We start from the raw sequence: 23,079 nt of genomic DNA, 5'->3' as shown, positions 1-23,079 counted from the left end.
AATATTAATTTGGTAGATAATTTGTGGAATGGTTTATCATAATTGAATTTCTGTGCTGTAATAAGAATGGAGTAGACCCATGCCTCTCTTGAGTGTCTCTTTGTTTATAATTCTCTTTGAGAGTAATGTTTTCACTGTATTCACATATCATAATTAAAAGAGCTTTTCCAGTGTTCTTAAAAATTTCCCACTGATGGAATACTCATTAAAACATTTTGAAAAGTTAGTTTACGTATTTACTTTTAATAGCATTTTTATAGTATTTATTTTTGTGGACAAAGTGCCTTCCAAATTTAGACTTACACCTTTAAATGTATACAATTTATTTGTTTTCTAGTTACAAGCTATAAAAATTTTAATTATCGACAGCAGCTAGTTGCCCATTCAAGCTCCTCTCTCCCTAAATAGGAGATGGCAATGTGTTTAGCTAAAATTTATGATTTCGTAACCCCTATTATAATCAGGAATAGACAATAAAATATAAGACCATATATTAGGTGGTTGTTTTTGAGAATTCCCTTTAAAGGGGCTTACTCAGCTGGAATGCAGGCCTATGACTGGTGTTTCAGCATCCATTTTGTTACTATGAAGTAATCTTGACAATAGAAGCCACAAGCTGATGAAAGCAGAACAGATACTTAAATGGAGCTTGGATCATGATGGTCATACCAGTTCTGGACTGCTTTTATTTGAACTTTATATGTACAAAAAATAATCCCCTATTTTGCAGAATGCACTTTTATCTTGGATCAATTCTCTAACCTAACTGAAACATATTTTCATAGTGGAAGTGGGTTTGCATAGTGACCTACAAAATCTCTACTAGATATGATTCCATGATACCTTTCTGACACTATCTCTTGCCGGTCTCTCCTTTGTACATTCTATTCCAGCTACGTGGCCTCTTTGGTATTCTTGGTATACATCAGGTATAATCCAGCCTTCAGTATTTTGTACTTGCTGTTCCCTCTACCTGGTGTACGATTGCCCTAGATGTTTACTCAGCAAATTCTTTCATGTCCTCCAGACTGTTGCACTTCTCTTTCACCCTCTCTATTGCTTCAACTTGTTATCCCCTGACATTTTATATCTCCCTTCCCCAATTTAATTTTCTCTCTTGCATGATCTAACATTGAGCATATTTTACTTTTTAATCTATTTTATTGCCTGTTTTTCTTTAGAATGTAAGCTCCAAGAGACAGAGATTTTTGCCTATTTCATTTACTAGGATACAGCCATATACTAGGACTGCACATACATATTTGTTGAATGAATGAACGTGATAAGGAATTGGTTGACCAAGGGAGATGAGGAGAAAAAAATATTAAGACTCTGATTTGGAAAGCTGGAAAGCTGGTAACACTTATTTTGTTTAAATAGCAGGAAATCATGACCAAATTTCAAATGCATAAGTGAAGAAGGAGATAATGCATATTTCCCAAATGAAAAGTGTAAAGAATGAAGCAAGAAAATGCAGGAAGATGAGGGCCAAAGAGCTCAATGAGAAGGGATTGCTGTAGTCAAGGGTGGAGATATGCTTTTCTTAAGAGTAGGAATGAGAATACCTAGAGATTGAAGATAAGAGAGATTTTCATAATCTGAGGTGGAAATGGAGGAAACTCAAGTTTGACAGTCTTAATCTTCTAAGAAGATCAAGATGCAGACAATCTGATGATTGTGAGGGAAGAACAGAGATGGAAGGATGGAGTGAGGGGGAAAAGGTTTGCAATATCCGCCACTGTAGGAAAAAGGAATAAAGCAGAACTAAATGAAGATTGCTACTGAGTGGTACAGAAAGGCTGAATTGAAGCAGACAATGAACATTTCTAGTCAAGCCAGTTGTCATGGTTTTGTTTCTTTTCTTATCATTATTAGCAGCTCTTGGCAGAAGCGGGAAATTAGCAGGAACAGGTGGTCAGCTTTTCCCACAGTTGGTAAATAGTAAGGTGAGCATGGCGGAATGTCTGGGTGGCAGTGGTTGAGTAGACTGTTAAAATGGCATCCGAGTTGGGAAAGGTAAGTGGAGCTAGACTGAGGAGGATAGAATCTGAGCTGTGAAGACAGGACATGTCCTAAAGTCTCAGTGACTATGGGCTCTGCCTCTGTCCTCAACTGAAAGTAGATCTGGACTTTCCATTATACTTCTTATACCATACATAAAGTTTATATTCAAGGACTCAAAGTATTCTTTAACCCATTTGCCATTTGGACTGATGGATAAATGTGACCCAGTAGAAAACCTCTAGGACAAGATTTATGGTGGATACTCTCAGGTACTCATGCCAGGAAAGACATACAGCTCATCAATAAGAATTCTAGCATGCAGTCGGAGGAGAAACACTGCTCATTTCTGCTTGGTTCTAGGTGTGTGAACTTCACATTAACTCTCATTATTCCCAGCTCTCCTTTTTGTCCATGTGCTTCAGAGAAGCAAAACAAAGAGGTTGGTAACTTGGGCTCTGAAATCTGTTATCTGAGATCAAATCCCGGTTCCACCATTTTCTAGCCATGTGATCTAGAAAAACAAGGCATTTAACCTCTCTCCGATTCAATTTTCTTATCTTTGAAATGGGGGTGATGCTGGAACATACTGCATAGGATTATTTCAAGGATTGGTAAGATCTGTGTAAAATATCTAGAAAGAGATCAGTGCATAAGTACACTTAATTACTTATGATAATAATGATGATGATGTTGGTATTAATGTGGTAACTACAAGAATTCAATGGAGCCTGCAAAAAAAATATAGCCATCATTCCTCTAAGGCCGGGCAAATGAGATGTGTGCCTTGTGAACATAGGCAGGGTAAAATTAATAATTAAGATTATAATTGCACAAATTATCATGAGAACTACATGAATTAAATATCTGGCCTAGGGCTTCCCACAGAGCATATTTAGGTAAAACAAATATAAACTTCCAAGAGACATCTAAATTGTTCAATGGCTTTCTAAAAAAAGACTCAGGTTAAAAATATTGATTCTCAATTCAAATCACTACAATTTCATTATAAGAAAATTAGCAAATAATTAAGAAAATTAAAAATATCCATAATCCCACTGTCTACATATAGTCATGAATAGATGCAAATAACCAGGGATATCTGGAAAATTTTGCCTTTTTTTACTATATGTCATACATTTATGTTTTTATGAATGTTATCCTTTAGTGCTTCATGTGGGAGTGGCTCATCTCTGTGTCTTTGGCTGATACTCTGTGATACTGGTGACTGGGCTATTTCCCTTGGAGCCTGTTCCCTCTCTTCTCTCTCCTTTTTTCATGTCTGTGCCTTACTGTACCTGTCATTATAGCAATCCAGAAATCTAGGGGAAACTGTGGCTTTGTTAGACTTCTAGCCTGAGCTGTGGGCTCCTGTCCAACTTCACCAGGAATTCTGCTCTGGGAGTGTATCAGATGGTGGCCTGCTATTAATAAAGTGACTTTCATTTCTACCCTATTATTTACCATTAACCTCAGGGGGTAAAGCCAAACAGAGCATTCTTAGCTTCCTATAATGAAATATCATTGAATACTATAACATTTGACCCAGGTTCCTAGTATCCCATCTGTATTAACCTGTTCTCACACTGCAAAAATAAATACCTGAGACTGGGTAATTTATAGAGAAAAGAGGTTTAATTGGCTCAAGTTTCTGCAGGCTGTACAGGAAGTTTGATGTTGGCATCTGCTCAGCTTCTGGGGAGGCCTCAGGAAACTTACAATCATGGCAGAAGGTGAAGGGGGAGTAGATACATTACATGGCCAGAGCAGGAGTGAGACAGCAGGGCAGGGGTTGGGGGGAATAGAAGGGAGGTGCCACACACTTTTAAGCAACTAGATCTTGAGAGAACTCACTCTCTACCCGAGGACAGTACCAAAGGGATGGTGTTAAATCATTCAGGAGAAATCCATCCCCATGATCCAATCACCTCCCACCAGGCCCCACCTCCCACACTGGGGATTACAGTTCAACATGGTTTTGGGCAGGGACACACATCCAAATGATATCACCATCTAATCCCTGGCTCCACATAAACACCTCATATGTTCAGCTGAATACGTTTTCTTTCTTTCTAACTGTAATGTACACAAAACCCTTAGCAGAGTAGCTGACACATAGTTACTACTTAATCAATTTGTTTTAAGCATTACTTCATCCTTTTAAATATCTTAAATACAATAAATATTAGAATATCAATATTTATTTATATTTATTATGATATTTATCTAAATATAAATATCAGTATTCAACTCTTGAAACAATGATATACCATATCCTTTCAAATAATCAGTGTGTTAGAATTTTGGGTTATTCACTTTCTTAGATGTTTGTGATTACCCAAGGATCACCCACTGATGGAGGGAAAGGACCTAGGTAAGAACCTCCCAGGAGGGGATTTAGGAATATGTACCTTTAAGATTTTTGTCAGTGTTGCCACATTGCATGAGGTGGCAACATTGCATACCATTAGGCATTCCACAACTTTTCACACAAAGTTCTTGCTTACTAAACTAATGATTAACCAAGTACAAGTCACTTTGATGGATTTAAGTAGGTTCTAGCAAGAGAAGAAAATAAAATATTTTTCTAAAACATTACATAAATGAAAAAAATAAAAAGGTTCTGAAATCCAAGAATGACAATTTCATGGATATCAAATTATATATTATATATAATTATATTAATAATAGAGATAATGAAAATTGTGATGCTTTACATTCATATAGAACAATTTCTAACATTTAGATTGTCATATGATTCTATAATATTCTTGTGATTTATAAGCAAATGAGGAAAAACGATGGGAAAGGAGTAATGATAAAAGTACATATTTGAATGCCTATGTTTCTTAACTGATAGAGTAAACCTAGGTTTAAGATTAAACAGTTAGTTTTGATAATCCCAACAAATTTTGAATGAATTATATTCAAAAATATTTCAGAATTTTTCAGGAAATGACAGTGCACTAAATATAATACATACCTAACCTAAAATATAGAATGACTTTAAATAACAATTTTATATTCTGAGCTTGTATGACAACATTTCAAAATAAGTTATAGTTTTTATGTGTAATTATAACTAGAACACCACAGCTATAAGCTATTGCATGTTATCAAGACTTTATTTTACTCATGGTGAGACACAATGTCAGTAATAATATTTTATGGTACCATGAAACATGCAAACCCCTCCTGTTTTCTGCACAATTATCTGACGTGACAAATTAGGCAACATTTTAGTGAAAATCTTGGGATAGTAAGTCATCAGTAATATTAGCCTAGGATGTTTCATTTCCCCCAGGATCATCAAATTATTAACTTATTTTTTATAACTCCTTACAAAGTATTAAGTGCTTTGTATAATTTGTCTCATTCGGTCTGCAGGAGAATCCTAGGAGCTAGGCTTGGCATGTTTTGTAGGACAGTGTAGCATAGTGGTTAACAGCACAGATGCTGGTGCCAAAGTGCCTGCCTTTGAACCTTTGTTTTGTCCTCAGGAGCTTTGGGACCATCTGACTGTGGGTCATTGGTCCAAACTGGAACAGGAGGGTGGCCACTTCATAGTGGTAAGGGGTGAGTGAGGTGCTAGACATGAGATGCTTGGAGCCCCACCTGGTTATGACAGACACTGGACCAGTATCAGGATACACTGCCCTTGTCTTGCAGAGGAAGAGCCCATGCTCAGAGAGATTATAATGCTTTTTCAAAGTGTTTGCATCTGTTCCTTTTTGTAAGGTTGGTTCTTTATTGTGAAACAAAGGGAAAGGGGCTGGTTAATGCAACAAAGAAAAAGAAAAAAATTAAGAAATTGTACTTAAGTACAATTACTTTAGTGTATTTTTGGTTTTTTTTGAGACGGAGTCTCGCTCTGTCGCCCAAGCTGGAGTGCAGTGGCGCGATCTCGGCTCACTGCAAGCTGTGCCTCCCGGGTTCATGCCATTCTCCTGCCTCAGCCTCCCAAGTAGCTGGGACTACAGGCACCCGCCACCGTGCCTGGCTAATTTTCTGTATTTTTTAGTAGAGACGGGGAAGTGTATTTTCAAGAATCATTTGTTTAAGAAAAGCCTTCTACCTTGTTTACTTCTGTGATAATTTGAGTTGGTTATAGCCTGAGAGGGGTGGTGATGGGCAATACAATAGCAAAAGAGCCCATATTTTAAGAGCTATCAACAAAGCAAATGCATTTTCATTTTCTACTTATGATATCAAAAGACTTTCCCTAATGATAGATTATTTCTATGATGACAAAGGAATTTTAATACAACTAGAAGCATTTCCAAAATTTTATTCTTCATTTGGCAGTGGCTGGATGGTGTTGATCATATATACTGCCTACATATTTTTTTGCCAATTTTCTTCAGGCACACATAGAGAGAGATGAGATTTCCCTCTTCTTTATAGGGTTAAGTTAAAACTAAACAGCTGTCGTGGCATGGTGGCTCACACCTGTAATCCCAGCACTTTGGGAGGCTGAGTCGGGCAGATCACTTGAAGTCAGGAGTTCGAGACCAGCCTGGGCAACATGGTGAAACCCCATCTCCACCAAAAAATACAAAAGTTAGCCAAGCATCGTGGCACACCTGTAATCCCAGCTACGTGGAAGCCTGAGGTGGGAGAATCACTTGAACCAGAAGGTGGAGGTTGCAGTGAGCCCAGATCACACAACTGCACTCCAGCCTAGGCAACAGAGCAAGACCCTGTCTCAAAGGTGCAGACATGGTCAAGACCAAGAATCACACCATACACAACCAGTCCCAAAAATGGCACAGAAATGGTATCAAGAAACCCTGATCACAAAGATATGAATCTCTTAAGGGGTGGACCCCAAGTTCCTGAGCAATATGCACTTTGCCAAGAAGCACACGAAGGGCCTAAAGAAGATGCAGGCCAACAATGCCAAGGCCACGAGTGCACGTGCTGAGGCTATTAAGATCTTCGTAAAACCCAAAGAGGTTGAGCCCAAGATCCCAAAGGGTGTCAGCTGCAAGCTAGATCGACTTGCCTACATTGCCCACCCGAAGCTTGGGAAGCGTGCTCGTGCCCGCATTGCCAAGGGGCTCAGGCTGTGCCAGCCAAAGGCCAAGGCCAAGGATCAAACCAAGGCTCTGGCTGCAGCTCCAGCTTCAGTTCCAGCTCAGGCTCCCAAAGGTGCCCAGACCCCTACAAAGGCTTCAGAGTAGAGATCTCTGTCTGCCAACGTGAGGACAGAAGGACTGGTGTGGCCCCCTGGGCTACCATCTGCATGGGGCTGGGGTTCTCCTGTGCTATTTGTACAAATAAACCTGAAACAGGAAACAAACAAAAAAAACAAATAAAACAAGCAACTAAACAAACAAAACCAAAAAAACAACAAAGAACAACTAAATAACAGATATTAGGACATTTGAACTACTGGCAGCTTTTTCTAAGCCTTTGAGGTGACTTGAATGACAGTCAGTGATAATAAGCTATAGCTTTCTTCTCTTTGCCTATAGTGCTGGGCAAAAGGCGATGGAGAACACCGAGAGAGTGTGTGTGTTTGTATGGTGAGCTGTTCAGTTTTATTTATCTTCTCAATTTCTAAATTCTCTAAAGTTTGGCTCAAATTCTTACCTATTCTCAACCTATGAGTCTCAGTCTTGGCTACATTTTTAAAGTCTTTGGAGTCCTATATACTAATTAATAGATAATACATATACCTGATGTACATATATATTTATTAGGTTGGTACAAAGGTTATTGCAGTTTTGCCATTAAAAGTATGACAAAAACCACAATTACTTTTGCATCAGCCTAATACACACATACACACATGTATATGCCCATACACCTAGACACCTATACGCATACACAGACCATACCCTTAGAGGTTGGCTCCAATCAACATCTCTACTAACTTTCTAACCGAATTGACTTAGCTACCACTGTCTTTCCAGGCTCTCTACTTTCTATGCAGATATGTGCTTTGGTATAGTTATTCCCTCACTGGAAGCTCTTTCTCTTCCCTTTCTCCCTTCTCCATTTCTAACCCTCTGCGTGGAGCCTTTGATTGCCTTTCGACTTCCCATCAGCTTTTACCTCAATTCTCATTTTGGCTTTGAATTATGTAGGGCTTTCTACTTAACTGTTCCAAGCATATCTATCTTGCCTTTTCAATTAGACTAATGACCAGGTTAGTCTAATTAAATAAAAGAGAAAGATATTTCTTTTATCTTTATTTTTTTCTAATGCCCAAGACTACATATGTATCTACCATTGTGCCACATGCTTCGTAATCATTACTTGAAGGAATGAATTTCATCCAGGTTATCCATATCCATAGTTTAAAGGAAACGCCTGTCGATCAGAATAGTTTTAGGCTGTAATCAATCTATTAACCACAATCATTACCTATAACTCATCTAGTTTTAAAACTAATTAGTTAAAATTTTAAATTGATGAATAAAAATTATATATATTCATTATGTAAAACAAGATGTTTTGAAAACACATACTTTGTGGAGGGGCTACATTGAGCTTATCAACACATGTATTACTTCATAAACATTTTTTTGTGATGAGAACACCTAATACTTACTTTTGGCAGTTTTCAAGAATACACTGCATTGTTATTAATGACAATTACCATCTTGCACAATAGACCTCTTGAACTTATTCCTATCTAACTAAAATATTGTAAGCTTTGACCAATATCATTCCAACACCCTCACCTCCCTCTGAAAAATCCCTGGTAATCACCGTTATACTTTACTTTTATAAGTTCAACTTAAAAAAATTCCACATATAAGTGGGATCCCACTTATATGGTATTTGTCTTTCTGTGCCTGGCTTATTTCACATAACATATTGTCCCCAAAGTTCATCTATATTATCACAAATGACAGAATTTCCTTCTTTTTAAAATGAGAATATCACACACCGGGGCCTGTTGTGAGGTGGAGGGAGGGGAGAGGGATAGCATTAGGAGATATACCTAGTGTTAAATAACGAGTTAATGGGTGCAGCACACCAACATGGCACATGTATACATATGTAACAAACCTGCACGTTGTGCACATGTACCCTAGAACTTAAAGTATAATAAAAAGATAAAAATAAAAAAAATAAATTGAGCCATGTGTACAAAACTCTGAGCAAAAAAATAAATAAATAAATAAAAATGGGCATAGTTTTCTATTGTATGTATACAACATCTTCTTGATCCATTCATCCATTGATGCATACTTAGGTGGACTCTGTATCTTGGTTATTGTGAATAATGCTGCAGTGAACATGGGGTTGCAGGTATCTCTTTGTTGTACAGATTTCATTTCCTTTGGATATATACTTAGTAGTGGGATTGCTGGATCATATGGTTGTTCTATTTTTATTTCTTCGAGCAACCTGCATACTGTTTTTCATAAGGGTTTACCAATTTACATTGCCAGCAGTAATGTGCAACAACCCATTTTTTGACTTTAACCATATGACCAATCACCTATGTAACCTTTCTTCTTGGATGTCTAAAAGGCACTGAAACCTGTCATTTGACCCTCTGACTATGTCAAATTCCTTGTCACATTCTCTTATATTTATATCTCCTTTAAAATTTTACATTTATTTGTGCAATTATTTGCTTAATCTCTGATTGCCTCATTGGACTATAGCCCAATGAGGGCAGAGAATATTACTGTTTGGCTAACTATTCTATCTTTCATATATATCAGAAGGAAGAAATGAAAGAAGGAAGGAAAAAGGAAGGAAGAAGAAAAGGGAGGAAAGAAAAATAAAAGAATGAGAAATGTTCACAGTCTATTACTAAAACTTCAAAACCTGTTAGTCCCTTTAGCTGTTATGTTTTGATGTTTCTTTGCAGACTAAACTAATATTTCCAAACAAAATTGCTTTTAAAATTTAACACCAAGCTCAATTTTCATTTCAAAATTGTGCCAGTTATTGAAAATGTTTTATTATTATGTGGTGTCACAAATGGTCTGGAAGCTCCCTCAAACATGCCAGGCATTTAGTATTGGGTGTCTATGACTGTCTTCTAAAGATAGCTTATCTAGTTATTGCTAAACAAACAAACAAGAAAAAAAGAAAGAAAGGAAAGAAAAAAAGCCTGAGGAAGTAATCATCATGCTGTGTGTAAAATAAGTGCAGCAAATAGCTCTATAAAATAATATTTTTAAAAGACACTTTTTCATTTTGTTTTGTTTAGTTTAATGTCCCAGAACCTTCCAATTGAGGGTTAAAAGAAACTACTATAAGGAAAAAAGTTGGTTAAAATTCAGAACAAAACCACAAATGCAGAAAAAAGAAAAAGAAAAGGGGTTGCTGGAAATTCAGATGTACGTTTACATCCTAAACAATAAGACATACATAGAAATAAAAATTTCATTCTGGACTAGGATGAGACAGGATCCTCCCAAGATGGTCCTTGCATTAGTCCATTTTCACACTGCTGATAATGATATACCTGAGACTGGGTAAAATTTAAAGGAAAAGAGGTTTAATGGTCTCACAGTTACACGTGGCTAGGGAGGCCTCACAATCGTGGTGGAAGGTGAAAGGCACGTCTTACATGGGAGCAGGTAAGAGAGAAAATGAGCAACCTAAAAGGGAAACCCTTTATAAAACCATCAGATCTCGTGAGACTTATTCACTACCATGAGGGCAGTATGGGAGAAACTGCACCCATGATTAAATTACCTCCCACCAGGTCCCTCCCACAACACTTGAGAATTATGAGAGCCACCATTTGAGATGAGATTTGGGTTGGGACACAGCCAAACCATATCAGTCCTCAAACAGAAGGCTTACCCAGGTCTGTTGGAAGCAACTTTCCACTCTCAGTGTCCAAACGATCCCAAAATATTTATTGTGAAATGTTTCTTCTAGATCTCGAGATCTCTAAAATGAGAAAAATTTTCCCATTTCTCTTAATGAAGATTGGCTCTACTACTGGTTGGATATCAGGAGATCGTTCAGCTCTGCTAGTATTTGTCCTCCCTTGGAAGTCTTACAGGTACCTTTCTCACCTGGGGTTCTCTAACTCTGAGAACTCTCAATTTCCTCCATTGTTTTCTTTAAAAAATAGATTTGAAAGCATCATCCTCTAGAGAGTCTGTTTTAATAATTCTAGAGTGGTGGGTCCAGGAATTTGTTTTTATTTTATTTCATTTTTAAGGCACCATAAATGACTCTAATGAATCACCCTAGGTGAACCCAATGAGAAACATGGCATTACAGTTCTTAGCCCTTGAGAAAAGTCACATCTACACAGGCTTTATTTGCCCAATTATCTCAGCAGAGACTTATATTTAATATACTTGTTTCTCTTATATTAAAAAATACTCTTCTTTCCCCCTGTTTTCTAGTATGGTTCTTTCCCTCTTTCTCCCCTCCCCTTGAGTCCTACTTCCCCTCATCCTACAGATCTATACTTGGCTAAGCAGGATAATAACCCCCGTTTTTCAGATTTTGTGTAGCACATTTTGTAAGCATCTTATCTTGATGTATCTTTTCTTTCTAATACCTTTTAACCCCCAATATTCTCCCTTTTTCTTCAACTAGTGTACTCTTTAGGGATATCAGCCCACATTGTCTGAGAGCCCTTACAATAGCATTTCTGTTCTTCAGGGTATTGTTTTTCTTTGTATTCATACTTTACTGCTTTTTAAACATATTTAATTTTTTTATTAGGAAAGACATTGTTAAACTTCTATCACTTTTGGTTGAGGGTTTGGTAGGGGAGTGTGATGATGAGGGCTGAATATGATCCTTTAGCAGCATGGGTTTTAGCTGCAGGGGTCCCTTTACATATGGATTTTTTTCAATAAAAGTTGGTCCCCGCTTAGGGGTGAATTTCACATTCACAACCAGATGTGAGTGGAAAATACAGTATTTGAGGGATGCCAAACTTGAGAATATGGAGGGCCCACTTCTGTACACGCTGGTTCCTCCGGGGTGACTACAGGACTTGAGTGTGTGCAGATTTTGTTTTCTGTGGATGGTCCTGAGATGAATTCCCTGCAGGTATCAAGGGACAATTGTACACACACTACACACACATACACACACACACACACACGCACACACAGGTCTTTGCTAATAATCCAAAAACTGTGCTTCCTAGATCTGATTATGATATCTGATTATGGTGATTTCTCTGTTATGGTCCAATCAGAAGACAGAAACCACTCGAGCCTTTCAACAGAGGGAGCTTCATTCAGGGAATTTGTCCTTAGGGAAGGGAAGATCTGAGAAGCCAAATGGGATGGTTGAAACACTCAAGAGATTAGTAACAGAGCCGGAAGCTATGCTCACTCTTAAGACTGGCGAGACATTGGGAGACAGTGGTGTTGGTGGTGTTACCAGAACACAGGAACCAGGGTCTCATTCAGGGAGTGAGGATCATGACAGGGCCATGGTGAAATCTAGAGTTCCATGGAAGACACCACTGCTGGGTGTGCTGTGTGAAACAGAGCAAGAGGGAGAAATGCCCCTACTCCTTCCCAATATCTGACTTCTTTCTTCTTGCCCTCCAGTCTTCTGCCAATACTATCCAATAGTTAAAGCTATGTGGAATCCAGATAAGGGATCCTTGAAAATGTAGTTCCTTAAAGGAAGAGCGGAAAATGAATTTAAGAGAAAAAGACACATGACTGGCACAGTTTCTATACGAGCACCAGCTCATATGACATATGGAGTCTGCCTTTTTTATCCAAGCAGGAATTACTCCCCATTGTGAGTTACTAAGTATTTACATCCCAGCTAGCCACAGAACCCAGAAGGGTCCTCAAAAGATCCTTAAGCTGGGGCCAACAGATGACACCAAAGAACATCAAACTGTGTTTGGGACCAGATGAAGTTAGATGGTGCAGACCGCAGAAAGAGCTGCAACAGACTGTACCCAACAATTGCGTTTTATGCTATTTAGTTTTTATGACCCAGTGTCATGATAGAACCTCTGTGTTTAATGCTGGCGTCTGTTCACCTTTTCTACTTCCTTGCCTATGATTCTGTGTTTAGATCATTTCAATTTGGTTTGGTTAATTCCTCCTCTGGAAATGTTCTGTTAGTATGACCTACTGACTGCCAAATCCAGTGGTAACTTTTCTTGGATATTTCAGTTGGATATTTGGTAGCATTGAAAACTGTGGAGTACCTTCTTCCTCTTTAAAACTTTACAGACTTCATTTGAGATAATACTTTTATTGTTTTTCCTCCTAATTTTGACTGTTCTTTCTTCTGTTTTTAATTTTTAATTTTTAATTTTTAGGTTCAGGGGTACATGTGCAGGTTTGTTATGAAGGGAAATTGTGTGTCATGGGGGTTTGGTGTACAGATTATTTTGTCATCTAGGTAATAAGCATAGTACATGATAGGTAGTTTTTGGAACATCCTCCTCTTCCAATCCTCCACCTTCAAGTAGACCCTGATTTCTATTGCTCCCTTGTTTGTGTCCATGTGTACACAATGTTTAGCTTCCACTTATAAGTGAGAACACACAATTTTTGGTTTTCTATTCTTGAGTTAGTTCACTTAGAATAAATGGCCTTCAACTCCATCCATGTTGCTGCCAAGGTCATGACCTCATTATTTTTTAATGGCTGTGTAGTATTCCATGGTGTATATATACCACATTTTCTTTTTCCAGTCCACTGTTGATGGGCATTTAGGTTGATTCCATGTCTTTGCTATTGTGAATAGTGCAGAGATTAATTTATATGTGTTTTTATGAAATGATGATTTATATTCCTTTGAGTAAATATTCAGTAATGAAACTGCTGGGTCAAATTGTAGTTCTATTTTAAGTTCCTTGAGAAATCACCACACTGCTTTCCACAATGGCTGAACTAATTTACATTCCCATCAGCAATGTATAAGTATTTCCTTTTCTCTGCAACTGTTGTTTCTGTTTTTTGTTTTGTTTTGTTTTGTTTTGTACTTTTCAAGAATAGTCATTCTGAATGGTGTGAGATGGGATATCATTGTGGTTTTCTGTGCATTTCTGTAACAATCAGTGATGTTGAGCAGTTTTTATTTAAATATGCTTGTTGGCTGTGTACACGTTTCCTTTTTGAAAAGTGTCTGTTCATGTCCTTTGCACACTTTTTAACAAGGTAGTTTGTTTTTTGTTTAAGTGGTTTAAGTGCATCTTTGTCAGATGCATAGTTTGCAAATATTTCCTCTCATTCTGTAGGTTGTTTACTGCATTGATAGTTTCTTTTGCTGTGCAAAAGCTTTTTAGTTTAATTAGGTTCCTTTTGTCAGTTTTTGTTTTTGTTGCAATTACTTTTGGTGTCTTCATTATGAAATCTGCCAGGGCCTATTTCCAGAATGATATTTCCTAGGTTTTATTTTACAGTTTTAGGTTTTACATTTAAGTCTTTAATCCATCCTGAGTTAATTTTCATATACGGTACAAGGAAGGGGTCCAGTTTCAATCTGCATATGGTGAGCTAGTTATCCCAGCACCATTTGTTGAATGGGAAGTTCTTTCCCATTGCTCGTTTCTGTCGACTTTTTTAAAGATCATATGGTTGTAGGTGTGTGGCTTTATTTCTGGGTGCTCTATTTTATTCCATTGGTTTATGTGTCTGTTTTTGTACCAGTACCCTGCATTTTGATTACTGTAAAGTTGCAGGTTAGTTTGAAGTCAGATAATGTGATGCTTCCAGATTTGTTCTTTTTGCGTAGAATTGCTTTTTCTATTCAGATTCTTTTTTGGTTCCATGTGAATTTTAAAATAGTTATTTTTTTTTCTAATTCTGTGAAAAATGTCATTGGTAGTTTGATAGGAATAGAATTGAATCTGCAAATTGCTTTGGGTAGTATGGGCATTTTAACAATATTAATTCTTCAGCCTTTTTTCTTTTATTTCTCTAATTACCTTTTAATTCTAAATATTTGTGTTCTCAAGGACTCTAAAATTGGGCTTTTTGCCTTCTCCCAGCCCACTCCCCTGTTTTACTGATGTGTGTTCCCTGGACTGTCTCATACTATGAAATCAATATAACCTATGTCCTTTCAAATGTCATATCTTCTTTTTACACGGGAATTATCTCCTAAACTTTAGGTCTGCATTTCAGTTGTCTACAGATCGCCTTCACGGGCAAGTATTACCTCAAACTCAGCACGTCCAAAACCAAAGCTATTATTTTCTCTCCTTAAACCAATTCATACCTAGTTAACAGTAGCATATTAACTAGAAAAACTTATCTCTCTGACCTCCTCCAAGGTGTATTAGCAACTGTCGTCTGTGCTTTCAGGACATATAATTTATTACTTTCCACTATGGTCTCAATGTTTGTTCTCCCCCCGAATCCAAATGCTGAAACCTACTCACCAATGCAATGGTATGTGGAGGTAGTACAGTTTGGAGGTAATTAAGTAATGAGGATAGAGGTCTAATGAATGAGATTAGCGCCCTTACAAAAGAGGTCCAAGAGAGCGCCCTTATCCTTTCCTGCCCTGTGCAGACACAGCGACCAGGAGCCATCTATGAGAACCAGGAGACAGGCCCTAACCAGACACCAAACCTGCCAGTGCCTTGATCTTGGACTTCTAGCCTCCAAACTGTGAGAAATAAATTTCTGTTGTTTATAAACCACCCAGTTTATGTTTTTTTCTTGTATTGGCCTGAGCATACTAAGGTACTCTCGTATTTTTTTTGTGGTGAGTTTTTGTTTGCCTGTTAGTTTATAGATTGTGACTTCATCAAGAGCAGGGACTGTATCTTATTTATCTCTGAATTCCCAGGGCCTGACTCACTGCACGCCTTATTCTCATTATCCCCTTCCTTCTGAGATCCTGATTACCCTTCAAAAGAAAATGACAATATGTACATCTGTTTACACATTTGGAGAATTCATGGTATCTTTTATTTCCTTAACTGTTTTTACTTCAGTTGCTTACATTTTCTAATTATTTTAGAGAGTTTGGACATACCTATTTTATTTTCACTTGCCTGAGAATATGAATTCCAGCAATTTGAGAAATACACATTTTTTGTTTGTTTTTGTTTTTTGAGACGGAGTCTCACTCTGTCACTCAGGCTGGAGTGCAGTGGCACAATCTCGGCTCACTGCAACCTCTGCCTCCCTGGTTCAGGCAATTCTCCCACTTCAGCCTCCCAAGTAGCAGGGATTACAGGTGCGTGCCACCACACCTGGCTAAATTTTGTATTTTTAGTAGAATCAGGGTTTCACCATGATGGCCAGGCTGGTCTCAAACTCCTGACCTCAGGTGATCCACCTGCCTTGGCCTTCCAAAATGCTGGGATTACAGGTATGAGCCACTGCTCCCAGCCAAGAAATATACCTTTTGAACCACAAGAAATCAATTTGTCTAGAGCATGAAGTTCATTGCAGTGGAAATTTTACTTGTCTCCTATACCATATTTATTTTTATAATGTGGATGAAGAGGAAAAATGAGAATATTTGACAATTATTTTGTTGTTGTTCACCATAGAGTTCCATAGATTTTGACTGTAACCTTATTTTTTTACAGTAACCTTTTTTTACAGTAACATTTTTATTGTACTTGAAAGAAGGTACTTACTTATAAAAATTTCAAAGATTTTCTCTATTTTTAAAACAAACAAACAAACAAAACAGAGTCTCGCCCTGTCACCAGACTGGAGTGTAGTGGCATGGTCTTGGCTCACTGCAACCTCCACCTCCCTGGTTCAAGCGATTCTCCTGCCTCAGCCTCCTGAGTAGCTGGGACTACAGGCGAGTGCCACCACGCCAAGCTAATTTTTGTATTTTTAGTAGAGACGGGGTTTCACCATGTTGGCGAGGATGGTCTTGATCTCTTGACATTGTAATCCACCCGCCTCGGCCTCCCAATGTGCTGGGATTACAGGCATGAGCCATCGTGCCTGGCTGATTTTCTCTGTTTTAAAATTGATGAGTTTGCATATATCTTAGTATTCTACCAAGGATCTGGAACTTACTTTTAGTTGTGTCTCAATTCTAGAATTTGGATGAATGACATAATTCAAAAATCAAGTTTAGGTGAAACTTTATAAATTCAATCTGAGACTTGGTCTCTTAGAAAACAGAATCTGATGCAAAGATGTGAAATATTGATGCTTTACTTGGGCAATGCAACCCCAGGCAGCAGAAGAAGAGTGAATAACAAGGTGTGCCAAGAAAGAAAGATGTGAAGAGATGCATTCCCCAACCACTGTTTCATCACAATGAGGTATGAAAAGACACGGCTGGGCCCCACAGGTGCACCTCCTCAGCTCAGGGCACTGACAAAGACTCCTGCATGGAAAAGCTGTGCCCATAGAGCAGCCCATGTGGGTGGTAGGGGTTGACTTCCTTCTGCTTCCTGTTGCCATTGTTCAAAGTGTGCTTCACAGGGAGTTAACTCTCCTGCACTTCTTTTTATTTTAGAGTGGGGATCTCCCTCTGTCACCCAGGCTGGTGTGCAGTGGCATGATAATAGCTCACTGCAGACTCACACTCCTGGGCTCAAAGGATCCTCCCACCTCAGCTTCCCAAGTAGCTAGGACAACAGGTGCACACCACCATTCCTGGTTACTTTGTTTTATTTTATTTTCTGTAGAGATTGGGACTTGCTATGTTGCCCAGGCTGGTGTCAAACTCCTCGCCTCAAGCAATCCTTCCACCTCAGCCTTCTGAGTCCTTTTTTTTGGTACAAATGTATGGGGTACAAGGGCAATTTTGTTATATGCATAGATTGTATAGTGGTCAAGTCTGGGTTTTTATTCACCTGAATAATATGCAGTGTACCCGTTAAGTAGTTTCTCATCATTCATCCTCTCCTACTACCTCACCCTTCTGAGTCTCCGATGCCTATCATTCCACTCTCTACATCCATTGTGCACATTATTTAGCTTCCACTTATAATTCCACATGTGATATTTGTCTTTCTGTGTCTGACTTCTTTCACTTAAAATAAAGACTTCCAGTTCTGTTTATGTCGTTGCAAAATACACAATTTCATTCTTTTTTATAGTGGAATAGTATTCAACCGTGTATCTATAGCACATTTTTCTTTATCTGATTTTCCACTGATGTTCACTTAGGTTGATTCTGTATCTTTGCTTATTCTGTTCTATGCTGAACAGTGCTGTAATAAACATATGATATGATTTTTTTTTCCTTTGGGTAGATGCCTTGGACTGGGATTTCTGGTTTGAATGGTAGTTTTATTTTTAGTTCTCTGAACAATCTCCATACTGTTTTCCATAGAGCTTGTAATAATTTACATTCCTACAAAAAGTGCATAAGCGTTCCCTGTTCTCTACATCCTTGGCAACATTTGTTATTTTTTGACTTTTTAATAATAGCCATCTTATGTGGGGTAAAATAATATCTCACTGTGGCTTTATTTTTACTTTTTATTTTAATTTTCCTGGATAAATCTCATTTGTTTTTTATTGTCTTTTATGTTAAACTTTCTACAAAAGGACGTATAAATGGGTAAGTAGAGAATCTCTATCTACAAAATGTTTTCTCTGATGACTAGTGATGTTGAACATTAAAAAAATATACCTGTTGGCTATTTATTTTTCTTCTTTTGGAAAACGTCTATTCATGTCCTTCGTCCACTTATTAATGGGGTTATTTTGTTTTCGTTTTTGTTGAGTTGTTTGAGTTCCTTGTAGATTCTGGATGTTGGTACCCTGTTAGATGCATAGTTTGCAAACATTTCCTCCCATTCTGCCATGTTCTCTGTTCACTCTGTTGGTTCTTTTGCTGTGCAGAAGTATAATACTTTTAGATCACATCATGTGATGGTTAGTATTACACATCAACTTGATTGGTTTGAGGGATGCCTACGTGGCTGGTGAAGTATTGTTTCTGGGTGTGTTTGTGAGGGTGTTTCCACAGGAGATTGATATTTGAGTCCATGGACTGGGAGAGGAAGACCCATCTTCAGTGTGGGTGGGCACCATCCAATCAGCTGCCAGCACAGCTAGAACAAAGTAGGTGGCAGAAGGTGGGATAAGTTTGCTTGCTGAGTCTTCTGGCTCTCTTTCTTCTTCTTGTGCTGGATGCTTGCTTCTGCTCCTCCTGGCCTTGGACATCAAACTCCAGTTCTTTGGCCTTTGAACTCTGGGATTTGCATTGGCAGCTACCTGGGGGACTTCGGGCCTCTGACTGTAGATCAAAGGCTGTACTGTTGGCTTTTGTGGTTTTTGGGCTTTTGGACTTGGACTGAGCCACTGCTGGCTTCTCTCTTTCCCCAGCCTGCAGACAGAGTATTGTGGGACTTCTTGTAATAGTGTGAGCCAATTCTTCCTAATAAATGCCCTTTCATACATACGTATATCCTATTGGTTCTGTCTCTCTGGAGAACGCTGACTAATACACATCATTTAGCTCTGCCTATGGTCATTAAGTATGTTAAATTGCATTCTGTGTGGGTAGTGTTATTTTTATTTCCCTGTTTTGTACAAGCTACAGTTCACCAATGGGCTAAGCTCTGTTGCTTGAATTCTGGTAGCAGAGGGAGGGGCCACACACACATGGCAGATGGGCCAGGCTGCATGGTGGTAGCTGAGAGCAAGGGATTTTCTTGCCCTAAGCAGAGTCCAGGAGGCAAGAGAATCACACATAACCCAAAGAAGTGCATAAAATTAGCATCTAATAGAGGTGTTAACTCAAATTCTCCTCTTCCAGGGTTACCTGGCAAGTTTACAGAGAGGGAAGGAGAGCAGAATATTTCTGCCCAGAAGTTGCATCAAGACGACCAAGTTGCCATGAATAAATCATCACAGAATTTCGAACTGGACAACAGAAACAAAAACATTGAAAGCTAAATTCCTCCCGTAATCCTTTCTTGCTTCTGTGTATCACTTTTGGAGAAGTCTGCATTGTCTCTTGCTGTAGGATGACTGCATGGGACAGCCTTAGTGACTCTTCTGAAGAAGCTTTCTGGTCTGCTTTCCTTTCCCATGGTTTTTAAAGAGAATCTAGCTTTCTTACCCCTGCCTTCTGCTAAAATAAATGTTAAAAAAAAAACTGGAAAAATTAGTGACCTACAGTTTTCCAGGGATAAGACTCACCTATGGAGAAGCATTATTCCGACGACCTTTTTTGCTGAACTTGAAGCATTGTTTCCAGAGAAAGATATGTCCTGGCTCTAATTGCATTTCAGATTTTCACTTTTTCTTTGGTTAGGAAATAGAGCTGCAGGATGTTTTACCTTCAATGGATGTTTTAGGACCCAGCCATACCGTGAACAATTTTCCCCATGGGCATGCAAAGTCAGCTGGTTCTAAATGTGCCTCCAGAAATGAGCAATCAAAGCTCTGACTAGAAACATATGTCCAGGTCTCTTCCCTATGCAGGGCTTTGGACATTGACTCCAGTCCTGAACATGACCAATCAGGAGTTGGCACTCCTTACAACACCCTTCTTTTGAGGTCAGTTGTGGATTACCTGAATATTTTTTGAAAAACTTTACACAATGCCCAAGAGTAATCCTTAACTGCATTTGTTAAATCCCCAAAGCAATATAATACACATATTCTAATAGTTTATTATCTTTGAGCTCTCCTTTCTGAATTGTGCTTCTTCTGTTCTTTAACGGAAAGGAGTGGTATCAAAACCTGCGTCTGTGGGGTTGGGCTGGGAGTCCTGTCCTCTCCTGGGCAGCTTATGTCCCTTTGGTGGCTGCTCCCAGTGAGTTCCTGACCTGCTGCTGCCCTTCAGTGTTTGCTTTTAGATATCTCTCACCTAGAATGCCAAATGATCGTTTGTGAACTGAAACAGTTCCCTGGGGCTAGTTGGTGGACAGCCCATGCATTCCAGACCACTGGCATCCCAAACTACTTGGAAATGGCCAATAAATGAGTGTTCTTTTTATTTTCCTGTTTTGTACAAGTTATATCACTAGTGGCCTAAGCCAAATGGCTTGAATTCTGAGATGTACATCTTATCATTTTTAAAGTCAATGCGGAGTAATTTTTCCCAATATTTTGCTGACAATGGAGACGGCTTGATATAGTATCTTTCATTCCCTTCTTCCTGAAAGGACAGACTAACTCTCCAAATCGTTATCCAGCTTGACAGAAATCAATGAAATCTACTAGTGGAAATTCACATTTCACCCAACAACGTGAAAAGGCAAATAAATAAAAGTCTATTCAATTGTGCAAGTGCTTTGCAAGCTCTGTCTTGAAAGAAAAATAAAATAGGATGGCTTTGCTGATTTAAAAATTTGTTAGGGTGTTTCAATCTGGGTTAGTTCTTGGCTTTATCTTGAAGATTTCGGCCACCTCTAACAAGGAATAGCTGAAAATTGTACTAGGCTGTTAACCTTCATAAAAGAGTAAGTACTTTAATTTTATTGGATATTCCTTTTATTATATTGATCTGCTTTTTGGCAGGTGCTTTGTTAAGAATTGTGGGAGATACAGGTACTTGCTATTTGCCCTAAAGGGGTTATATTCCTGTGTGGGAGAGAATATGTGGATGATATAAAGATGACTTGTATCATTAGAGTTGAACAGGCTTGTACAATATAGCAATTGCTAACAGGCATTGCATTGACCTAATTTAGGTCTAAGAGGATTCTCCACTGATTGTTACTTGGTTGGCTAAAGTCATATCATAAAATAGTAAATCACTGTCTTGACTGGGAAGAAGTACTCTCAGAATTGTCTCATAAAGTATTTGAAAAAATAGAAATTATAGTAAATGAATGAATGAATAAGTAAATAATTAATTAATATTTATTTCTTAAAATCAGGAGTTCTAAAGCTTACCTAGAGCCTTGAATGTTGGAAAACTCTCTTTAAGTCAATGCCTTTAGCTTAGTTCTGCAAAATGAACTAGTGTTTCTCCACAAGCAACCTTTAGTGATAGTTTTTGGTATTCTTTTAGTTTTACTAGCTGTGTTTTTCCTTACAGGGAACTTAAGGTCTCTAGGGGTTACTTAGGGTCTTCTGTCAGTACATGCTATTCAAAGCACAGTTTGGCATTCATTGGATGATTTCCTTTTTTATCCTTACTTTCTTTGTCTCTGCTTCTATTCCTGGCTATATTTTCAGCTGCCCACCTCTGCATTTTTTACATTATTGGTTCTTGGATCTATGGTGGTCTCCAGTACAAAAACAAATCATGAGTTGTTGGTTTTCTTTTTTTTTGTCTCCCAAAGAGTCTTTGCTATTAGAAACCACCTTTAACTGCATAAAGAGCACAGATAACTAGTAAAGTGAAAGTTTAAAATTTGCTAGAGGTAAAGCAACTATAGTAGCAACCCTAGATAGAGTGTGGTTCATGAGCTCGAGCCTGCCAGCCTAGCGCTGGTCAGCTCCACTGCCGGCTGTACATCCTAGGAAAATAGGCTCTCTGGATAGATATCAGAACCTGTGAGTGCTTCCAGAAATGACATGAAATTACAAATTGAGGAAGTCAGAAAATAATATGTCCATGTAATTGACCAAATTGTTGCTGACATTGATTAAACACAAATGGCTAGAGATCCAGGTGATCTGGCAAAAATATATATTTTTGGTAGAAACCTTAGGATATTAAGGCACTGTTAAATGCCTCTGAGTGGCTGCGGTTATAAGTGTTCTTTTTTGTTGTTGTCGTTCTTCATATTCTGTAATGAGATCACATTTTTTAATAAAAGAAAGTAATATTTTAAAATATGAAATAAAAGCAGTTGGAAAGTTTAATTAAAATTTTTTTTGTCAATTATTCCTGTTACATTTACTGTAGGGGCAGAGGGAAAACTTCTCTTATGTTCCCTCTTAAATTTTGCTGAAATGAATGACAATAGACAGATTAATAGGAGAAAAAGGCATATAAATTTATTAATGTGTATAAGCACAGGCGCCATGTAACATTGTGAGACTCAAAGAAAAGTCAGATGGTTGAAGCTTATATATCCTCTTCATAGGAGAGAGGGGAAGGGAGATTGGGGAAATGTGGGCAATTATAGGGGGTAGTACATGACTTTTAGATGAAATGAATAAGCCTGAAGATCAATGGCCTGGAACAAAGTTCCTTGGAGCTCCAAGAGATGTGATGGGAAGGTGAGAGGTGGAACTTCACTGTAAACAAAGTTTGTCTTATTATGCAGATAAAGTCTCCCAAAAGTGTCCCTGGCAATCT

The 23,079-nt window shown here is 38.2% G+C and overlaps 1 pseudogene; it reads left to right on the top strand.

Annotated features, from left to right (window-relative positions):
- Positions 1-6,720: 6,720 nt before the first annotated feature.
- LOC129037250 (large ribosomal subunit protein eL29-like) lies at positions 6,721-7,187 on the top strand (annotated as a pseudogene).
- Positions 7,188-23,079: the final 15,892 nt, after the last annotated feature.

The sequence above is a fragment of the Pongo pygmaeus genome, chromosome 4 (genome assembly GCF_028885625.2).
Source record: "Pongo pygmaeus isolate AG05252 chromosome 4, NHGRI_mPonPyg2-v2.0_pri, whole genome shotgun sequence".
NCBI classification, from domain to species: domain Eukaryota; kingdom Metazoa; phylum Chordata; class Mammalia; order Primates; family Hominidae; genus Pongo; species Pongo pygmaeus.
The sequence above is the reverse complement of the archived record's forward strand: the minus strand, read 5'-3'. Positions and strand labels throughout refer to the sequence as shown.